Source organism: Cyprinus carpio, chromosome B9, assembly GCF_018340385.1.
Source record: "Cyprinus carpio isolate SPL01 chromosome B9, ASM1834038v1, whole genome shotgun sequence".
NCBI classification, from domain to species: domain Eukaryota; kingdom Metazoa; phylum Chordata; class Actinopteri; order Cypriniformes; family Cyprinidae; genus Cyprinus; species Cyprinus carpio.
Genome location: NC_056605.1, coordinates 29,977,917 through 29,990,332, shown reverse-complemented (window position 1 = coordinate 29,990,332; position 12,416 = coordinate 29,977,917). Strand labels below are relative to the sequence as shown.

The 12,416-nt window shown below is 33.2% G+C and overlaps 1 long non-coding RNA gene across 1 annotated transcript; it reads left to right on the top strand.

The window, feature by feature from the left end:
* The first annotated feature begins 220 nt into the window (after nt 1–220).
* LOC122138391 lies at nt 221–8,625 on the top strand. The gene is made up of 3 exons (XR_006155529.1): nt 221–1,093; nt 7,988–8,135; nt 8,473–8,625. It is a non-coding gene; the product is annotated as an uncharacterized LOC122138391 (long non-coding RNA).
* Nucleotides 8,626–12,416: the final 3,791 nt, after the last annotated feature.

Genomic DNA, 12,416 nt, shown 5'->3' with positions numbered 1-12,416 from the left:
GATTGCACCTCTTTATCTGCTTTGCAAAATGCATAACAACTTTTACTGTGGTAAATTTACAGTAAACCTTTAGTTGGTTAATGCAAATTCTCTTATGCTCACCAAAGCTGCATTTATTTGATCAGAAAATACAGTAAAAAAAACAAAACAGTAATGTTGTGAAATATTATTACAACATTTTAAAATGTAATTTATTGCCGTGATGCAATAAGGCTGAATTTTACTGCAGTCTTAAGTCACATGATCCTTCTGAAAGCATTTTTATTTGCTGCTCAAGAAACTGAGAATTGATTGGATTATGAAAATTGGATAACTTTTGTGTGGTAACTTTTTCTACTAACGTTAATAGAACATCCATTTAAACTTATTAGAGCTTCTTTGAAAAGACTTTCTATTAACGTTACTGGAAGAATGTTTGTTCGTAACTTTGAGAGAACCCTGCTCTGAGATCGTTCCCTGTTAGCTGGGTAGTTGCAATGGAAACATTTAACAACTACTGTGTGCAAACAAAGTTTATCTGAAATTACATGTAGGCTAATAGTTTTACTTAGCAAGTTGGATTTGGGCATTTATGTAGCCTATTGTCATGGCTACAGGTCCTGTTTGGAGTACAATGCAACACAAGGCTTTCTCTCCATTTATTTAGTGAGGTGATAAGTGTCTCACCATGCCAGAGTTTCTATCTTTAGCGAGGGGAGCGCACGTCCCGTGGGAAGAGGCCACAATGTACATTCGCTAAAGAACAGACACATCCCGCCTGTCACACGCTGATAGTGCTGCCACCCCGTCATAAAACTCTGACTCGCGCTCCTGTTTTCTCTCTTGTCGGCTGTCAGCCTCAGATGGTGTCACAGCCTGTCGTAAACCTTTTCTTGCTCTTTATCTCCCCATCTATACCTCCTTCTCATTTGTCTTTGTGTGTCGTGTCACCCGCCGTCTCTAACCCTCTTCTGATTGCCAGAAAGAGCCCTGCGAGGGTCCCGAGCATCGGGCCTCTCTGATGAGGTTATCAGGGTTGGTGAAAGGGCCCCAGCGCCGCGACCCCTGGAGTGAGAACATATGTCTGCACTTCATACCAGCACTGATAACACGCGTGAGTTTACAGATTATGATTGTCTCACATATGTTTAACACATCTCAACTATACAAGTGTCTCATAGTTTGAAGTACAGCTACCTTTCACACAAAGTAGTTACAGTAGCTGAACTTCAAGCTAGAAAAAGTAGATTCTATCTATTTAATTAGTGAAAATTATCAATGCACTACTGTTTAAAAGTTTGGGGCAGAGTTATTTTGAGACAGTGTTATCCTTTTTGGTAACACTTTATTCTGATAGTCCACTTTACTTTAGACGTTCTACTAACAGAAAGTAAATTTGCAATTAAATGTCAACTAGCAGTCATTAAAGTAGACTGTCTGCTAAATATCCTCTAACACTTTATTTTGAATAGTCCACAACATACAACATACAGACTATAAGAAACTTTGCAAGTATATGTCAACTTATTCTACTAACCCTAAACCTAACCTAACCGTCTACTCTGAGAGTTATGTACTGTAGTTGCAAATTAATGAGAATTAATTGAAATCAAAATAAAGAGTTACTACATTTTTAATAATAGTTTGAATTATTCTTTTTCTATATATTTATATTTTCATTTTAAGTTTTTTTTTGTCATTTTTATCCGTTTTTGTTTTTTGTATGTCTAGTTTTATAATTTTTTATTTCACTTCAATTTCATTTTAGTACATCAAGTTAAACCAAATGTAAACCATTTATTTTATTTTATTTATTTGTGTTTTATTTCAGTTGATGTTTATTTTAGTTCAATTAACAATGTTTTCATGGCATTAGTTTTAGTTAATAATAATAACCCTTATTAAGGGTTGGTAAGATTTTTAAAATGTTTTTGAAAGGAGTCTCTTCTGCTCACCAAGGCTGCATTTATTTGATCAAAAATACTGTAAAAACAGTAATATTGTGAAATATTATTACAAATTGTAAATAGCAGGTTTCTATTGTAAAATGTAAGTTATTCCTGTGATCAAAGCTGAATTTTCAGCATCATTACTCCAGTCTTCAGTGTCACATGATCCTTCAGAAATCATTCTGATATGCTGATTTGCTGCTCAAGAAACATTTCTGATTATTATCAATGTTCAAAACAAGTGTGGTGCTTCATATTTTTGTGGAAACTAGATTAAATTTACTCTTCAGGATTCATTGGTGTATATCAAATCTGTCTATCTTGTCTAGCAACTGCGCATCTCTCTGTCTGCCTGTATAAACATAAAAGTTCAAGCCTTTTAATGCTTTCAAACGTCCAGGCATTGACTTATATCTATATACAGTATACCGTCACATTACTTTATACTAATTAACCTCATTGTTGTGGAGTCATTATTGTAAATGAATGGTGTTTACACATGGATGAATGGAATCACCTGCTCTGAATGGAATCATGTCTGTGGATTATGAGGACGCAGGATTAGCTCTGATGATTGTGTACAACACAATTAGGTCAAATACAGACCATTATCTCTCTGTTCTAGTATATGAATGAAGAAAAATGTATTTTTAGACCTGGGCTAAACAGGCCTGAATCTTTTTTGAGCAGCTCTGAGGGTAAAGAAAAGTCGATGAACTTTGACTCTGTTATTTATAAGGTCATTAAATGTCTCTCTCGAGTGACTGGAGTTTGATTGAGGCCTGCTGCGAATTCAAGTCAGTCCCATTCATACTGACATTCACAACCTGCTTTACTTAATATGCCTCATTTTCAAGTGAAATAATATCCATTTATCGAAAAGGACAGGAATAGATTGGATTGGGGAAAAGTGGTTGTTTCTCAGACTGGAGCCAGACTGAGCGTGAGTTGCTAAAACAATGACCAAATAGCTATTTGGCAATTAATTAACATTATCCAATAGTCTGCACAGTCTAAGTGCACATCACTGAAAAAGCAAAGTTATTTCAGAAAGAGAAAGTCATTTTTATCTGAGAATAGAAAGTGCACTACTGAATTGCTCACAATAAGACCACGAGCCTGTATTAAGGCAATTTTATTAGCTAATGTACGACATCAAAAGACTTTCAATATAGTGTGTCATCTAGACTACATTTATGGTGATTTCTGTCATTTTTTTGGAGCTTAAAAGCAGGGTTATTATATTTAACTAAAACTAAAATTATGACTTAATTGCTGCTTAAAGCTATTGTTTAAAAATAAAATAAAAGTTAACCGAAGCAAAATAAAATATTAAAAAAATAAAAAATATTTTGCTTAAGCTATTTGGCAACATTTGACATTTTTGTTTAGTTAAATTTGAAGTACTAAAATAATTAAAACTAAAATTAAAATAAATAAAAATTGTATAGACATACTGTAGATAAAAATATATATATATATATAGACAAAAATGTAAAAAATGTAAAAATAAAAATTACTAAAACTTAACTAAAGTAAAAATGAAAATAATACAAAAATAATATCTTATTCAAAATATTAACAAAACTTAATGATCATATCAAATAAAAAAACAACACTGCTTGACAGTTTTGGTAACTGTGAACCAAGTTTATTATTGTAAATCAAAACTAAAACTGAAAAAGTAAATAAAAACATAAAAATCATGTTGCTTGAAATAAAATAAAACCTAAAACCTTATCTCGGCTACTTGCTGAGGAAACATTTCTCATTTTAATTTAGTTAAGCTTTATGTACTAATATAACTAAAACTGAAATAAAAATGAATATAAACTATTTAGACATTTTAAAAAGGTCAAAAACATAACAAAATTACTAAAATTTTTACTAAAATTAAAAACAGAAAATATAAAAATAAAAACTAATTCAAAATATTAATAGTATTTAAACGCTAATAAAATAACACTTTTTGTTATATATAATAGTGTGTGCATTCAGAATTTCTCCTTTGGTGTTGTACAGAACATGTTTGGAACGACATGAAGGTGAGGTGAGTAAATAAAGACAGTAGGTTCGTTTTGTGTGAACTAGTCCTTTAAGGGTGAAGTATTTGAACTGGTTAGTGCCCTCTTAGGTGGCTTCAAACCACAGAGCAAACTCAATGAGCCGTGTGTGTGTGTGTGTGTGTGTGTGTGTGTGTACTCAATGGGCTTATTACCTCACCCTCATCTGTGCCTGACCAGGCCCCCGCTATCACACACGTAACCATAGTAACCACCCAGCACCATCACAGGCTGCTTTTTCTCAATGCAAATTGACTTTGTGCTTCTAAAGCCCCCCAGATCTTCAATCCTTCACCAGCTAAACACTCTCACAAATTAAACAGCCCAGACACAGTGTCAAATTTCAACAATGAAATGATTCTGCCATTCAGCTGAGATGTGAGTGTGTGTGTGTGTGTGTGTGTGTGTGTGTGTGTGTGTGTGTGTGAGAGAGAGAGAGAGAGAGTGAATGTGTGTGTTGGTGGGGTTTAGATCTGTGTTTCTCTACCTTTTCCGACACATATACCCCACAAATCCTTCAGTGGCACCAAACCTGAAGTGTGTTCCTTCTAACTCATATATACTGAAAATCTAGTAATATGATTAATATTCTTACCATTGGCTTTATTACAATCACTCACCTAATAAGAGCCAAAGAACAATACCATGGGTGTAGTTTCCTGAAAAAACTGAGGCAGTTTGAGAAAACACACACACACACACACACACACACACACACACACACACACACACACACACACACACACACACACCACACACACACACACACACACACACACACACACACACACACACACACACACACACACACACACACACATATAATATTGTTTTCATTTATTTAACAGCCCTAATGTTTTTTAATAAAATATTTTTATTTCATTTTTTATTGTTATTTATGTTTATTTATTAAACATTTAATTTATATTTTAAAATGCAATATTACATTTACTACTACTACAACTAATGATGATAATAATAATAATTAATAATAATTACTTTTTATTATTTATTAATATATTATTATTTAATATGCAATATGATAAATGGTTGTGTGGTTGCCCTCATCCTCAAAAAAACATGAACAAAACTACACAATGTCATAGAAAATACTACCTTTTTCATATGTTGTTATTACTTTTTATTTATAATAATGATGATGATGATGATAATGATGATGATGATGATGATGATAATAATAATAATAATAATAATAATAATAATAATAATAATAATAATAATAATAATAATAATTTAAAATGCAATATTAAAAATAGAACAGGTTTAAAGGTTTAACAAAGAAAAATCTTTCCAACACGGACAGGTTGTGTGTCGCTCTCATTCTCAAAAAAAAAAAAAAAAAACTACACAACATCCATTAAATAAAACATGACCAGTCTGCATAAAATATGGTTTCATTTATTTATTCACTTATTCAATTATTATCAGCCATTGAAACAGTGAGATTGAGATATTTACAAACAAAAATTATCAATTTCCCTGACGGTGTCATGTTAATAATTGTGCATATTGTTGGGCCTGTGCAGTTCATGGTGATATTAATACATTTCCCTGTTTTATTATAAGGATATTTGTATTTTATTATATCGAGCTAGATCAGTTGAGAAGAACAGCTGTAGATGTGTTGTTGTACTTGCAGTAGCACAAGGTGTTTTAAGTGGGAGATGCAGACTCACACACGGTCTGTCTCTAGTTGGTCCTCAGAGGCTTTTGGGCTTGTGTTTGGTCTGTCTGTCTCCACAACAGCGAGTCTGGCGGGCAGCCAGGAACACATCTCTAAGGGTGTTCTCACTTGAGTCCTCTTTACGTAAAAAGAGCTCAAAAAGTGAACCAAGCGAAAAAGAACCCAGTTTTCTTTGCATCCGTATCATCTTCTGCATTAAAAGTAGACTCTGATGTCATTGAGTTCATTTGTTTTTGTTTCTGGAAACCAGACTTTCACAGATTTATTTATGTTTGTGAGTCAGAAGTCACTTGATGTAGAAACAGTCAAATAGAAAATTATAAGACCTTACTGAGTGAAATGTGGCAAAGATTGTTTGCACAATCTTTCGGGAGATTGAAATAAATCAGTATTGTGCATATATTGTAATAGTTTAGATCCATTCTTTCTATGGTTGAAATGGGTTAGGTAACATAATTAACACAGCTTATGAATATTAAAAGAAGGATACAGCTTATGAGGACAAAATTATAAAATGAATAAGAGTATTACATTAGAATTACAAAGTCACTTATAGTCCAAAGAGCCCATTTTATAAAAATCATTTATGCATTCACTAATACAGTCACAAAACACTTATTAAAGCAACAAATTCAGTAAAAAAACACCTCTAACCAATAAACTGCAATATGAGGAATCATTTATGGTTCAACTCCAAGTATGAGCAATGATAAATCACTTGTGATATTTGTCAATTGGAAGTTTCTTTGGATAAAATTTCTCAACGAATTAAGCTAAATGAGCAATAATAATGAGTGATTCTTGCTTTAGCTAACACCACTATTTATGATTATAGTCTTACACTAGTCTCACATATATAGATCATTTTATAGGAACTTTTCAATCTGCAGTGTTTAACTTATTCGCTGATGCTCTTACTGAGTTTTTGCTGCCATCTAGTGGATTTTGGGATGCAGTACATTTCGGTACCATGGTAGTGTTAAGCCTGACATATTAAATAATAGTCAGAAAGATCAAAGTGTTTGAAATGGAACCTTTAGACAAAATTAAAAAGGTTGTCATATGTGTGTTATGTTTTATCTGATACATCAGGCTTTTATGGCTCATATACTATGATACAATGAGAATAAGAAGAAAAAAACACCTTGATTTTATTCAGAGATCCAAACTGAGCAAAAATATGCAATTTGGTGCAGATGCTGATATTTATATGACCAAAGATAGGATGAAATTCTGATGCTTATAATATCAAACAACGAGATCTTCATAACAGTATATCAGATACTTACATAAACTCCATATAAATATTAATTATCACACTGTATCTCCAGCAATATGACTTAGAAGATGATTTTTAAATGCTTAATTTGATGATCAAAACATGTAATTCAATGCAATACAATGAGGACTGAGAGATAACCAAATAAACATTCCTCAAAAGCCTGATGGTTATATTTGAGACTCACATTTCAACATGATTTTACTAAAAAAAAAAAAAAAAAAAAAATGTATTGATAATCAAGTAAACCTAAGCTGCTTTTTGATAAAAAGTAAAACTATCAATCAGATGACAGAAGCCATTTAGTCATTCATTTTTTTATTTTTGTGGTTGTAAAAATGCTTACCTGCATGTTAAAAAGACCAACACTGTTTTGGTTTTGCTTTGTGTTTAATTAATTTAATTTAATAGTTCAATAAATAGTGATATTTAATTTGAATTCATTGTTTTTATGCCTTTTATTATAACCTTTATGCCTTTATAGTTATTGAGCATGAATCTCATTGTAGCAGCAGTGAGTTTGGTTCTCATCCAGCAGGGGAAGCACTGAGACCTCCACATCCAGTTATCAACTGCATTTTACTTGTTTTTAACAGAGCACTGCAGTGATGATGCTTCTGTGTAGTTCAGCCCAAACTTGAAGTTTCTGCGAACAAAAAACACCTTGCAAACATCCACAACTCAATTGCATTGTGATACAGATTCCTGAACATGTAAATAAACTTGTAATTCATGTTCTGATCTTTACCTGTAATGTTTTATATCATCAACATTGACCAAAAACATCATATTTGCCTTATCAGTCTGCAATTATATATGTATACATGTATCTCACAGCACAGTCAAACTATCATTACTATTCAGACATATTACTAGTAAAAATGAACTCTGATTTGCAGTCTTTGTGATACAGACATGAACTTTCAAATTGTGTCTTTTCAATGTGATTTGTGTTGTTACTTTATGTAATGATGTGATTTTTTTTTTTTTTTTTGGATGATTAAAATAACAGGTGCCAGAATATCAAAGAAACTTGAGGATGAACACTTCAAATCTGAATCAGGAAGAAACCGCCTAGCAACTGCCAAAATGCCTTAGCAACACCCTGGCAACCATTACAGTACCCCTGCATTGTGACAGTGATTTGTGAAAATACACAGGTAAATAGAACTCACTTTTTCTTTTGAAAATCCAAATACATTAATATTGTTCCAGTTGGCAGTGATCAAAAACATCATATTTTCTTTATCAGCCTGCAATAATATACGCAAATGGCATAAAACAGTCAAACTAGGATGTGTTCAGGGGCTTTCAGGATAATATCATTACTATTCAGACATATTACAAGTAAAAATGAACTCTGATTTGCAGTTGCTGTGATACAGACATGAACTTTCCAATTGTGTCTTTTCAATGTTATTTGTGTTGTTACTTTATGTAATGATGTGATTTTTTTTTTTTTTTTTTTTTTTTTTTTGGATGATAAAAAAAACACAGGTGCCAGAATATCAAAGAAACTTGAGGATGAACACTTCAAATGTGAATCAGGAAGAAACATCAACCATCCAAAACTACCATCCAAAATGCCTTAGCAACACCCTGGCAACCATTACAGTAACCCTGCATTGTGACAGCAATTTGTGAAAATACACAGGTAAATACAACTCACTTTTCTTTAGAAAAATCAAATACATTGTTATTGTTTCAGTTTGCAGTGATCAAAAACATCATATTTTCTTTATCAGCCTGCAATAATATACGCAAATGGCATAACACAGTCAAACTAGGATGTATTCAGGGGTTTTCATGATAATATCATTATTATTATCTAGACATATTACAAGTAAAAATGAGCTCATATCTAACTGAGAGGCTAATCACCGTCCTGTAGTATGATTGCACCCATTGGAGTCATGAAACAGGCCTCTGATGAATGGATAAAGGGCCAATATCAACACGATCCCGTCCAGAAACACACTGTTTTACAGCGAGCCTCTGACTGTATTACCTTTAATAAAAAAGAAAAATACCAGTCATAAAGAAAATAGCCTCCCCCACAGAATAGTTCATTTTCCTGCCGCAGAAGCTATTAGTTTCTCCCTCTGCAAAGCAATTTACATCTTCATAAACAATTACAGTCCTGCTTGGGCAATTTACGCCGTTGTTTTAAGGACGACGCACAACCGAAATTAATATTCCGAGCCGATGGAGCAGAAGTGGAGGGTCATTAGCTGAGCTGCCGGCCTGGGAAACACAGCCGAATCTTCGGCCATAAAGCAGCGTAATCCTCCTTGTTTTAGCCATTCAGGATCTTTATCAACAAACAGATAAACAAGACATTACGAGTCTGCGTTAGGTTTTGTTCTCTGTAGTAAACAAGAAATGAATTTAGCATGTGGATGAGTTCGGATGCCTAAATTAGCTTGAACAGATAGACGTATTAAATATTTATGCCAGCTCCGTGTGAGATTGTTTTTAAAAGCACCAGAATGATGCTAATCTCAATCCTTCATGGCGTGCTGTTGGACGGAGAAATGAGAAAATAAATGTGAGAGCAGACAAAAGAAGAGGAGGTCATGAAAAGATATAAAAGAGAGAGAAACTGAGTAAAAACAAAAGAAAAATTCAAGAAAGCATGGGCTGAATCACAAATGGCACTTTTGAAAGAGAAAGTACATTGCAGGGTATTCCAGCGTATGTGAAATCTTCCTCATGTATTTACCATTTACTTTGCATGTTTACATTTTTGTTGATTTCTTTGCTTTTTGACAATCATTTTTAATTAAAAGACACATCTTTTCTGAAAAAAATAAAATAAAAAATTACATTGGCTAACATAAGTCAGTGCATTAGGTATCATGAAGCAGCAATAAACCAAAACGTTTTTTATTTTATGCTCACCAGAGCTGAATTTATTTGATCAAAAATACGGTAAAAACAGTACTAATATTGTGTAATTTTCAGCATTATTACTCCATGTGTCTTCAGTGTCACGTGATCTTCAGAAATCATTCTAATATGCTGATTTGCTGCTAAAGAAACATTTCCTATCATCATCAGTGTTTTAGACTGTTATGCTGCTTCATATTTGTGTGGAAAGTGTGCATTTTCAGAATTCTTCGATGAATAGAAAGTTCAAAAGAACAGCGTTTATTTGAAATAGAAACCTTTTGTAATATTATAAATGTCTGTACCTTCACTATTGGTAAATTTAATGTGTGTGTGTGTGTGTTTAAAATATATTTCTAAATTATTATCTAATGCTAAAAAAATAGTGTTTTGTTAATTTATGATACCTATTGTATTACAGGCTATGTCATATTTTTGTACTTGAACTGCCGGTGAATTAAGACTAAACATCTCAAATAAAACAATTTCCACATCACATACTATCACAACCGTCCACAAACACCTTTATTTCCTGTCCTCCCGTTGACCTCTGCCAGTCACAGCCCCTCGGTGACTCACTGACTCAGCTCTGCTGTTGGCTGTACGTTTATCATGATGTTGAGGACTGGAGCAGTGCAGACCTTAGCTGGATTTGCTTCATTTTACATCGGACAAGTCATACAAGAATAAATCTAATATAAAAATCAGATATTAATTAATATCTGAGAGAGTGTTTCACAACCGGTCTGCATTTGACTAGATTGTTCCAAATTCATTTGTGATTGATTTAATATGTTACTTTGCTGAATTATATGGTTAATTGCTTTTCACAAAGGCCTGAAAGTGTGTCCTATGCTCTTTTGCTCACTATGAGCAATACGAAGGGACTTTACTGTAGGAACCGAACATACAACGGTCAGTTTGACGAAGTCATTTTGCTATTTATGAAGCGATTTTGTGGAGTCAGTCTATATGAATAAATAATGTCAATGTCAACTTTATTTATATAGCACCATTAAAAACAACAACTGTTGACCAAGGTGCTAAACAAAATATCAAAGCCTTCAATAAAAACAATTACAACATACAGATTATACACATTTAAAATCACTAAATACACAAATTAGAAAATAAATATGTTTTGAGCCTTCCCTTGAAACCAAATGAGGTCATTTATTCAAAGTTAAACCATCAGGGGAAAAAAAATCCTTATTTATTTACTGTTTACATACAGTTATGTTTGATTTGTTTGTTTCCCACCGTGAATTAAAAAATACAAAGTGGAAATATTTCTGCAAAATTTTTTTTTCTTTTTCAAAAGCATTCTGTGTAACGCTTCAAAAATTAACATTAGTTTAAACCATTAGATTTCACAAACTAGCAAACAATCAGCCTATTTTATAGCATTCATTAATCTAGGTTAATTTCATACACTTTAATTCAAGATTTTTTACTGTTTCTGAAAGAAGCCTCTTATGTCAAGTCAAGTCACCTTTCTATAGTGCTTTTTTACAATACAGATTGTGTCAAACTATCTTAACAGTATTAAACAGAAACGTGTGTTAATAACAGAGGACACTCTGTTACTGTACAGGTTAAATAACCAGAAGCCTCACACTTTGACGTTATGAATGTTGGAGCCCGTTATCACTTTAAAAACAAGATGGAAATGGTTAGTTGTATCTCATAACTGTGATGTTTTATTTTGTGCCACAAGGGGGCAGTGCTTGGTAAACAAACCCACAGTTAGTATGTTATGTTGTGTTCCTTTGGTGTTCTTCACAGTGTCATATACTAATAAAGTGTGTTGAGTTTCTTCTCTCAACAGTTGAACAAACCCAGATGACGCCACGAGGAAATCAGGAGGGTTATGGTAATATTTGATAAAAATGTCAAATCTGGATTTTAATCTGGAGAAAGAGACAGGCAGGGGAGGAAAATGCCAAGGTATGTAACATTCATATCATTTAAATAATAAATCAGTCTAAGGTAAAGACTATGGTGGGAGTTTATGAATATTTAAAATGTGGAGTTTACAGATCAGAAACATTGACAGTGGACGAATACTAATTTCCTGCGGCCGGTATCTGATGAGGGGTTAAACTGGACGCTGGATACATTATTCATTTCCTTTCTTCCTGTTATTTTCCTACCTTTGATAGGCTTCCTTTGGTCAGGCCACTGCTGTATATTTTACTGTTTTATCTGAAAAACAGCAGGGGGGAAAAAAAGAATTTCCGCTGAAATATTAATATATCGGAATCTTGGCATGTCAATGAGAGATCAGACAGGTAGAGTGTGTTTTACATAACAATTCAGGTGAAGATAAAGTTCACCTCCCTGCAAAACACCGATGGACACATCACATGTCTCCAGCCCATGTGTGTCCGCTCTTAAACCAACCATGGATGCATAATTTCTGTTGTAAGTAAACAGATCTGGAAGGGTATATGGAGCTGGATTCTAACGGTCATGGAAAAATGGGAAGTGTTCGGGAAAAGTTCTGGAAAAGTCATGGAAATGTATGTAGTTAATATGCATTTTTCTAGATT